The sequence below is a fragment of the Apus apus genome, chromosome 5 (assembly GCF_020740795.1).
Source record: "Apus apus isolate bApuApu2 chromosome 5, bApuApu2.pri.cur, whole genome shotgun sequence".
Classification (NCBI taxonomy): Eukaryota; Metazoa; Chordata; class Aves; order Apodiformes; family Apodidae; genus Apus; species Apus apus.
Genome location: NC_067286.1, coordinates 50991286 through 51002340, shown reverse-complemented (window position 1 = coordinate 51002340; position 11055 = coordinate 50991286). Strand labels below are relative to the sequence as shown.

Here is an 11055-nt window from a genome sequence, read left to right as displayed (position 1 = left end):
CACCCTTTAGTCTTTCTGTTTTTTCTAGGAAAGGTCTGACAAAAACTTTTAATTGGATAGGAGGATTGTGTGTTGGTGTACTTGCATGTGTATTAGGCAAACTAAAAGCTCAAGAACAGACTCAAGTATCTCTTGTGGGAGGAAAACAAGACATTCTCAAAGGGGAGGCCAGAAACTTGAGTTTCAGTTCTCTACATTTTGCTTATTAAACAAAAAAATCCAACTGCATCTGAATTCAGAAATATCATTGTAAAAATGAGGGAAGTTTGGGGGTTTTTCATATTTCTAATGTGTTCTGTCCTTTTCTGAAATATGAAAACCCGTATCTCTTGAAAATCTTACTGTTCTAAGAACAGGTCAACTAATTGAGAGAGCACTCCCAAATGCCCCATATCGCTACTGTGGTTGTCTTGATTCTGATAACACACAGTGTTTTTAATACTCATAACTGTACAACACGAACATAGAGGTTGGTTTGGTGGTGGTTACTAACTGTGCACTTTTAGAGGGCAAGAACAGGCAGCTTCTCCACAAATACAAATGTACGCACCTTTCCTGAATTTGTATTAAAGTAATTGCATGGAAGTTCTCTAATTTTAATGCTTACCTTCAAGTTAACTTCTTGAAATTCAGTGATCAAAGTTTCAATGCTGCAATACTCTAAGCTCTTCCTCTGAAGTTCGTAGTTGCCCTCCTCCCTCGCTGTTGTCCACGGCAGCTGAGATTGCTCAGCAGCCTCCTTGGATATGGCTAGCAACTCAGGATGAAGAATGTGTGCTGGAAAGTTGTGTGCCAGATAGTTGTAGCAGTTGTTGGGCTTGTACAAAGACCTGTTTTATAATTAGCTTGACTTCATTTAAAAATAAAGACATTTGCAACTTGTGAACAAAAGCTTGGGGAAAACAATCCTTTTTCTTATGACAGTGGGGCACAGATCACTCTGAATCATCCTTTTGCTCCTTTTGCCATTAGTAGCCCTTTGCTTTTTGTCCAGAGATTTGTTCAGATACTACTTTTCAATTCTTGCTAAGTCCTTGGAGGCATGAGGAGACAAAGGTACATCCTAGCAGCAGCTTTCTGTCACTGTATTGAAGTTTGAGGCACTTGATCAAAGGGAGTGGATGTATTATAGTTTCATGCTAGATTACTGTGGCAAATGATTTAAGGTCCATGTGCCATGGAAGGAAAGAAGTAAAACTAAAGACTTCTTCCAGAACTACAATCTTTTAAAACTGGCACACAAAAGTTTGATGTGTTTTCCATCCCTTGAAAGGCTAGATGCAGACAAGTAAATTATTTTACAGAAATGGCATATCTAGAAGCAGTGAGACTTGTTTAAATACAGTATAAAACACATTCAAAACAGAATGTCTTGTATTTCAAAATGTGGGCAGACATTTGGACTTGTCTTTATTCCTACACCAGTTTACAATGGATTCACTTTAGTATTAACTAATTAAATTATTGTAGATTAATAACATGAAGATTTACAGATACAAAATTGGTTTTGGTTTTAATATGTCACCTATAGTTAATTTGATTTTTAGACTTACCTTTCTTGTCATTGGTAGATGCGCGTGAGATTCACAAGTGATGTGTGCTTCTAAGTGCTATACTCCAAACCACACAAGCCTCAGCAATTCCACCATCTTATCTCATCTGAAGGGAGGCATGTGATATGAGCAACCTTCTCTATTTCTATTTACAAGTAGAGAAACAATTATCTTATTTCCCCCTGCCCCTCTCTTTATTTAGAGATACTTTTACACTCTCCTCCAGTCTGCAGCCTCCGTTTATTTCCATGTTGACTTAAATAGGCCACCAAGGACTATAAAGACACTTAGGAAAAGAGCTATACAGAACAGTGCACTTCAAAAATATTGTGAAGAAGGTAGCTGAAAGCAGGGAAGATTTCTCAAAAGAGTGCAGTAAATTAAATATTTTGTTCTAGTTACAGCTTCTAACTTGTCTACATCTTGCATTTCCTGCATAGCTGGTAACCTTACTGATGCCTAAATATTACAACTTGCAGGGAAAAAAATCTCAAGTCACCCCAGGGGATGGGAGGCACAGAGAGCAAACTGTGGGACTTCAGAGACTTCTGGTGAAGATGCTCCTTGGGGCAAGGAGAGTTGCATCTTGGGATTCTGCTTCTATGCCCATCCATGCCTCTCTGTTGGTTGGTCTATGCTCAGTTGTTCTCTGGTTGATCCTTTCGAATCATAGAATATGCTGAGTTAGAAGGGACCTGTCAGGATTATCGAGTCCAATTCCTGTGCCTGTGTAGGGCACCCCAAGAATCACACCACGTGCCTGAGATTAACAACGAAATGCTTCTTGGACTCAGGCAGGCTTGGTGCTTTGACCACTTCCCTGGGGAGCTTGTTTTTATATTTTGCTTGAAGAATATTTTTTTTAAACAGTAGAATTACATCGATAGTCAGATATATAGTCTTAAATTTTTGCCATATAGAAACAGTATTAAAATAGCTTCCTTTTAATAAAGCCAACAAAAAGACTTTCACTACTGCAGATGCATCAGGAAAGCTGCAACAGTGTAGTTAAGTGTACAACAACCTTTTTCTGTTGATTTTGTGTTCACTAGCTGTGAAGTCGTATTGTCTCCAAAGTTGAAGCCTTCTCCTTTTATTAGCTTTTAGCACCTCTAGTGTATTCTTTTGGGCACTGAGTGGTTCTTATATTTAGGGAGGAAAGAAAAGCTTTCTGAGTGCTTCCAGACTGTTAAAGGTGTAGGCACCAGAGTGAGAACAAACAAGACCAGGGCCTGTGAGAACCTGCAAAGAAGGTAGAAGAAATTGTGATGCTCAGGAAAGGGAGAGTTGCTGCCTTGCTCTTAAGACAAAAATTGTTGGGATATGGAGAATGTTATTTCTGAATGTTTTGATAGTGCTGGGGGACTCCAATATCATCAGTGACAACTGTTCCTTTAGAACATATGTTCCAAATAATATGGTGTGATTCAAGCCAGTGTTGTTCACATGAAGAAGCCTGATGTCTAGTCCATGTGCTGCAGTCTCTCTTGCTCATAAAGAAATGGAGCAGAACCTCAGCTGATTTATACTAGCTTAACTCTCTTTGAATTAAGTGGATTTACATCAGATTTGACTGCTAGCCTTGCTCCAGAGATCCAAGATCAATTGCAGAAGGTGCAGAAATCTGGGACTTCTTTGGCATTATCTTGCACCTAATGAAAGACTTGAAACCAGTTTCCTCTGTTCCTAATTGCATATGCTTACTTCAGTTCTGGGAGTGGTATTGGGACTATTTCACTATCCTGTGTGCTGAAGGCTCCTATTCTCAAAAGGGTATATGGCTGCAAAGGGTTTCAACAGTTGATTTAAGGTGTTTCGTTAACACTTTGTGTATTTTACATTGTGTGAATTCTATTTGACTGCTGTCTTCTGTGGTACTTGCTAACTTCCAGTTTGAGAGGAAATTCAAAACGTAAAAGGTAATGAATAAGGGGCACCAACTATCACTTTTCTTCTGTTTACATGGAAGCATACTGGCACAAAAAAAAAATAATTCCAAAAATCAATTAATCAGAATCTTTCCTGTAGAATCTGTTCTTAAATTTCAGGTGGCCTTGGAGTGTTAAAATATCAAAGTCTGTCCATGTTGGAGCTCAGGGGAACAGTAAATGCTTAACTGCGGGAGAGTACTTGGGCCTGGGGTATTCAGAGTTCCACTTCCCCAGGGTGGCAGTCAGTCTGTGCCCAAAATGTGCAGCAGGGAGACTGTGAAATGCCAGGTTCAGTCCAGATGATCTTCCCATGCACACAGGGCAGGAGGTTAGCCTGGTTTATTGGTGTGATCCTTGCCCTGATGGTCCTGAAGATTCACTGTTTTGACATTAGCATTTAGAGCTGATGATTCTTTGTTCTCTATCTACAGAGGAGAGAGTTATTCTGTAGTAACTCTTACCACCACCCATGGAAGCTTTCTGTCAAGCAATGTGCAACTTCTAGTAGCTATAAAACAACACAAAAGAACCCCAAACCTGAGAAGCCCCAATGTTGAAACCTGACATACCAAAGACATGTCAGTGGAATGCTGCACACAAATGTTACTCTGCCAAGAAATCGTGTTCCTCCCAGCCCAACACTGCCATATGACTCATTATTTGAATAACAATTTTACGTTGCTGTACCCAAGCAAACATAAAGGGAAACATCTAATATCTTGTAACACTTGTTTGTCATCAGTTATGAGTGTGAAGACATGGGTGTGTTACGCTAATAAGAGAGAGCAGCTACCCTGCAGCATTATAAGTGCTTCTCTGTTGCCTTAAAGATGTTGTGCAGGTCCTCCTGTGGCGTAAACCAGGCCAACACCATTGTTACTTTTGCAGTATTTGGTGCTTTCCATCCAGCACCTTGGATATTCTGCTCATCACAGGAAATGTCTGAAAATGCTCTGTATTTGCTGAGAAATACTTGTGGTTTGGTTTGAGGCTAAACCAACTGCTTCTAAAAATATATTCCTTTATCCAAGGAAAAAGAGCTAGAGCTGCTGCTCTTACCTTTTCAGAAGCTCCTCCACCCTTCCACACTGCTTGCAGCCATTCTAACCTCTCCTTTGTTGTTTAGGTGTGGTGTGTGGGCAGCTTTATATTGTTTGGGTAATGCACTGAATGCTCATTTACTTAATGCCTGCTCTTAGTGTATATTGTTTTTTCTAACTCAGCATGTACAAAGTTGTTTGTGGTAGTAAAATCAAGAGCTGTGAAAGCCTCCACATAGGGAAATGCAGAAAAGGAACTTAATGCAAGTGATTTTTAGATACAGCAATGCATTGCCCAACGCCAGCAAGCTTTCTGCATGTAAGGGGCTGGTTTTATTTTGGACTTAAAAGCTCTAGGTATATAAAGTCCTTTCCTAGAGGAATTAACTGCTGTCAGTGAGGGTTGCTTATATACTTATTGTGATGACTGAGCCAGTTTTCCCCGTTGAAATTCACATACAAGATTCTTTATTCTTGATCATGTATCTATTCTAGACACGTTCCTTTGGAGTTCAACCATTTTGAGTTGTATCTCATTCCTCACAGTACTCCAGAGGTTATTAAGAGAAAAGCTCTGAATGACTGTGGGGCAGAGCAGTTGCACAGGCGTAGATTAAACTTTACACACTGAGGATACAAATTTTACTCCAAGTAAATAGTCTGTCAAAACCATGCTAGTGAATAAATTAGGTTTTCTGAGTTAGATGATAGGCTTGTCCACAAACAGAAGGAGATTACAGCATTCAGTTTCTCTCTTAGTAACAACCTTTTAAGGTCATGGTCACCCCAAATTGTGCTACTACAGAACCCGTTGTGAGCATTCAGGGCTTCAAGGTCAGAACCAGCTATAAAAGTACACTCCTTATCATTAAGTTCTGACAAAATTTCCATTTACCTTTTCCACTGCTGATGAGAGTGAGACCTAATAGTTTGGGAACAATTTAAATACAGAGCTATTTCAATTAAGGCTGTATTGACACATGGATGGATGATCACCTTCAATACCTGGCTGTGGGCAGAAGTGAGCACACGAAGGCTCCCCTGGCTGGTGCAGCCAGATGACACTACTGGTGTGGACCAGCCTACCCCGTCTGGCATTAGAGGGTGGAGAGCTGTCGTCCCCTGCCTCTCACAGACTCCAGGCTCACTGTCTCTTCACTTCTCAGCTACGTATCTGGAGGCTCTTAGCCTTAGTTCTGTTATGTGTGGTAAGAGACTTTTATCAGAAATAGCATGTTTTTCTGCTCAGGAGGCAGATGAACCGCACAAATTCCCAGCAGCAGAGGGCAGAATACAACCTCTGCCAGAGGTGGTGCCTTATGAACGACAAACTTCTTCACGTGCTCATTCAGTTTGTTTACATTATATTATTGTTCCAACATAAAGAAGCTGTTCGTTTTTTCCTCCTTCCTTCCCTGTGGCTCCGTGCAGTGGCTTTCATGTGATTATAACTTTCTGGTGCTGCAGACAGGAGGGAGCACAAGACACAGCTCTGCTCTCTGGCTTCTCTTGCTGGGCTCCGGAGCCGACGCTGTGCCTGGTCACACACCTCCACCACTGCTGCTCCTTTTGTTTCTAACCCATTTGTCCATAATAAGCTGAGCATATGCTGCAGACGTTTTGCTCAGATAGGTTACGGAGGAAAAAATCGCCTGAATCGGACTAGGGTGGAAACAGGTTTTGCTTCCTTAGTTCTTGGTTTGGCAGTTAGAACACTCCATCCATCCAAAAGGAATTCCTGTTGGTGCTAACTGCCATGAGCTGGGGTGGTTTCATTTATGTGTAACAGCTGAAATGCAGGCTGCTTCTTGGTTTCAAGGCATAAAAAAAAAAAATTAAAATAAAAAATTAAGACTCTTGCCCAAATGTTGGCACGGATCGCTGGGGCTACCGGCTCTGAGAAGATCATCCGTCCGTGGTTTGTCCCCCATCTCCTGGTGTTTGGTAACTTTCACAGCTCCAAGCCCCCCAGAACGTGATACTGTGAGAAACTCAGCTTTTTCTCTTCTACTGCGTTTTACTCAGCTAAAAATAGCCCCGTGCCGCTGCTCACCTGGTGCCTGCGGTCACGGCCACCCGCCGACCGCCGGGCAGGGACGGGCTGCAGCGCGCCGTGCAGCCCCGCCGCCCGGGACGGCCCGGTCCCGCTGCCCAGACAGAGACGGGGCCTGCGGGGCACCTGCCGCTGCCGCCCGGGCCGGGCGGCCCTCACGGCGGCTGCGGGCCGGGCGGGATGGCGGCGCCGGTCGCGGCCCTCGTTACATAACGCCGCCCGCCGGGCCGGGCCGAGGCTGTGAGGGCGGGCCCTCCGCGCAGCCCCCGGAGCGGCGGGGCCGGTGCCGGGCGGCCCCGCCGAGGGTTGATGAGAGCCCGAGCGAGTGAGCGGCGGCTGCGCGCAGGGGAAGAGGCGCTGCGGCCCCGCGGGCTGCCCGCGGGGGAAGCGGCGGCGGTGAGTGGGGCGGCGGGAGGTGGCCTGCTGCGCTGCCGGGGGCGCTGCTCGGGGCCTGCTGCCGGTGCTCGGGGCCCTGTGGCGGGCGGGGAATAACGGGGACGGGGCGACGGCACCCTGGGACCGCGGCGTCCCGTCGGGGAGGGAGGGGAGGCTCGGCTCGGCTCGGCTCACTGACAGCCCGCCCGGCGTCCAGACCCGCCTCCTGTTGCTCGGCTCTGCCCCCTGCCCCGGCCCGCGTCTCTCCGTCCCCGGGATCGGCGAGGCGGGCTGAAACGGCAGCGGGCGCTCGGCCCTGCCGCCGCAGCCCGGCAGCCGCCGCACCTCGGCTTGTCCCCGGCCCGCGCTGGCCGCCCCGGTGCCGTCCCCCGCCGCGCAGGTTCGTGGTGCCGCCGCTCGGCAACGGCTGCAACGGGCAGAGCTGCGGAGCGGAGCAGGGCTTCCCTTGGTAAGGCAGCTCCCCGGGCGGTACGAGAGCTCCCCGGGCGCTACTGTTACACAGCAGCTGCAGTAACTGCAGCACGCCTGCCTAAGTCAGAAGCTAAACGGGTGGACCTTTTTGTTTAACTCCTTTTTAAAAGCCGCGTCTGTGAATGAGTCCCAGCCCGGTAGAAGCGTTCAGCTGCGTTCTGCAACTTTTCCTTCCCAGATGTCAGGCTCTTGCCAAAGCCGGTCGCTCACCGTTACTGTCTAATGTCTTCAGCTCTTAGGTCCCCACTGCCAGGACTCTACTGTAGTTTGCAAGTTCCTCGTTTCTCTTCTCCTTCCCCGCCTCTCTCCCCTTCAACTCTATTCGTTATATCCTGGCTTGGGTCTGATTCTCCTTAAGCAGGTCTGACCTCATCTCCCTTTTTCTTCCTAAACAGAAGGTTTCCCAGTCTTTCTGTGATAAGAGCCTCTATCCCAATATTTCAATTCTGTATGTAAACAACCTCTACCCCAATGAGTAGTAAGGCTTTGTTTTTTAATAGCTTCTTTCTGTCATCTTTACTCCCAAATTTTTACTGGTTTCACTTGCATTAATTTAGATCTTTGTCCAGGAAAATTTTATTACTAGAAATAGGTCTACTCAAATATGTTAGCAGATGGAAATCTGCAGTAAATTTGGATATATATGATGATTAATTTGAAAACTATAGTTGCAAGACACTGCCTTCTTTTGCAAGTTCATCAGAGCAGGATACCGGCCTTCTCTGTTGCCTCAAATCTAAGCCTGGCTATCTTAAATCATTAGTGAAACATAATATCACTATGCTGCTACTATTAGTGAAAAACAGTATTACTATCCTACTACTGTCAGCTCCTTGCTGCTGCTTTCAGATGTTACTTTTAAGCCCTTGGCATGTTGCGTGCCATTTGAAAAATCTTTGTACACAGTGGTTGTTTTCTGGGGAAAGAATTTTAAAAATGCAACAAAACTTTACAAGCTGATTGGTTGCCTTTAACTGTTTTGCTTCTTCTAAAAGTGGCTCAAATCTGTGGGCTGTTGAAATGCACATCGTCTTGGCAGAGTTTCTGCCAAGTGTGTGAGCCAGTTGGGTCTTAAGGAAATGTAACGTGCTGCAATCAGTCCCCTGGTGACTTTTATTTCAACAAGAAGCAAACATCTCTTGGTGAGTCACAGGGACATTGTTCCCTACAAACTATCTGTCAGGAAGTGGTGTCTGACAAAGCTGATGGGTTCTCTATAAAAAACAGCTTTCCCCTACACCCAGTGCTGTTTTCAGATTCCTTGTGAATCATCAGATCTGGAGTCCTCTCATATTCCCAAGGAATGCAGAATTAGTTACCATTCAGGGCACGGTATGATGATGCTTGCCTCTCTCCTTGTATTCCTTCTTCTGATAGTTCCTCTTCTTTCCTTCAGCCATATATTTCACCGCTCCTCCTTTCCTTCCCATCCTGGTCAAGACTTTTAATGTGATTCCAAGTCTGTTCCTGGTGTGCATTATGTCCTCTGTGCAGCCTTTGTGTACTGACCTCGCTGGAAAGAGTGTCTAGCTTTTCCTCTCATGTAGGCCATTTTCTGTGTCCTTCCAGTTATCTGTGGCTTCCAAATGCTCCTGAAAACCTCTGTGTACACTTGTGGATGCTTGGCCTCAAGAGGTGGCTGTAACTGCATCCACGTGACTTTGAAGTGCAATTCCAATATCACAGCTTCAAAAAGATAACCAGCCTTCATCCTTTAGCAAAGCTTCTGTTGAAAACAAGGCTTATGCCATCCCTTAATATGTGTATGCATCTTGATATTTGTCCCTTAAATAATATTTTATTGCCATTTCCCAGTTTCAGCTGAGTGTGACATAAGGAGAACCACTCCAAGGTAATTAAGTTCTTGCAAATTTTGTAGAAACATACCAACAGGGAAAAGCAAGTCTAGAGTCAGACACTCGCCAGTTTTCTTCAGTTTTTAGCTTACTGACTGAGTGATACATTTATATGTGACTGCCTCCATTTGGCAAATAGATATTTGGTGTATGTGAAGTTGTGAAGAGAAAAAGAGAAGGATTTTCTGGGTGAATTCCCCTGAACTGGCATCTCCCTCAAAGCTTCAAAAAAGATAAATAACTGATTTGATACATTGCATTTTGAACATGGAAACAGAACATTTTGTACAGTTTAGTGTTAACATTTAATCAACCAAGGAAAGCAGTTCTGTAGGATATCTGATTCTCTGGGCTGTACTAGTCACAAAGCGCTTTGTTTTTTCATCTCTGTTTCTCCAGGGCACAGCTCCTGTCTTTGTTCTGCCAGGGACACATTTGCACAAGTACATCAAGTACAGAGGGGCTATGATCTCAGCTATTGTCTCTAGATCTATTTTATTTTGGCAAAATTGGCCAACATTTACTATTATTATAATTGTCAAGATTTATTGAATGTGATCATATAAGCATATTTCCCTTGAAACCAAGCAAAAGTGATGATCACTCATCCTTACTCAGAATAATGTATTTCTTGATGCAGCTGATAGGGCAAATCTCAGATCATTTGTAGCAATGACAAGATACCAGGGTTTTTGTTTGGTTTGTGTTTTTTTTTTAATTGTTAGTCCTTGTCAATTGTAGATGGGGTTTCTGGACACAGCTATGAGCTGTCCTGGCAAACTTGTTCTACCATATATATAGGTCTGATGATGTCCTTAGAAAGGGTCCCTTAAAACTGCATTCTACATGTCCACGTAAGGGTTGTGAGCTATGTGTGAATCCTGGGAATTCAGACATGTGAAAGGAAAAAGCCACATGGTAACAGGAAAAATTCTTGAGCTCCAACTGGCAAGGTAGTTTTTTACTTGGTACAGTTAGGTGAAGACAAAGGTATTCAGGCACCTGAGACCAACAGGAATAAATGTCAGGTTCCTAAATACCTCTTTGTATCTGGCTAAAAACCTCCCTGATCTTTGGAGTGTAGGTAGTGGAATACTTTTATTCTTCAATAAAAATATCTTTTAAGGTAGTGCTTATCAATGGTCAGAAATGTCTCAGCTCTCTCAGGCTTCATCCAACTGCAATTCTGTGAAACTAAACAATGCAAAGCAGGTACTCAGAGTCTTTCTTGACCGTGCAGGTCTGCTCTGCAAACAACAGAATGGTAGGATTTGTGCCTTTAGCTAATACTGATTAAATAAATGTATTCTGAAATGACAGAAGAAAGACTGAAAAGTGTTTAAACGTCAAAACTCAGACTGATACTTATTGGTGACAGCCCGCAAACTACACATCCATTTTGCCAAAGGGTTGGTCTGAAATGTAATTCCCTAGCCTGTAGCTGGTACTGACATATGCATTCAGGAAGGTAGAATTTTCTTATAACGGTTCTTCCATGACTAGCTGCAGTATTGTCAGCATCAACTTAAATACAATTTTGTTATTTTGTTTGAAAATCTTTTCTTCTTTGTTCTCTAGTATTTGACTGTTTAGGGCATAACAGTTTTAAAGAAAAAGAGATGTTTTTTTAAATGAAAGTGGAGATCCTTGTGTAAGGATCTTTCCTTAAACACTTCTCCAGAGCTGGAGTTTTAAGTTGGTCCTTGCCTTCCATAATAATTGATGACTCTGCAACATCCAGACTTGCAACTGGAT

The 11055-nt window shown here is 43.8% G+C and overlaps 1 protein-coding gene across 5 annotated transcripts in view; it reads left to right on the top strand.

The window, feature by feature from the left end:
• Positions 1-6794: 6794 nt before the first annotated feature.
• The window catches only part of SYNE3 (spectrin repeat containing nuclear envelope family member 3), a 66682-nt gene continuing 62421 nt past the window's right edge, over positions 6795-11055 (top strand). For 2 of the 5 annotated variants that reach the window (XM_051621947.1, XM_051621946.1), the window contains exon 1: positions 6795-6973. The gene's annotated coding sequence lies outside the window, so the exon portion shown is untranslated. Of the gene's footprint in view, positions 6974-7248; positions 7422-11055 lie in introns of those variants that run through there. The other 3 variants (XM_051621942.1, XM_051621944.1, XM_051621945.1) reach the window with 2 other exon arrangements.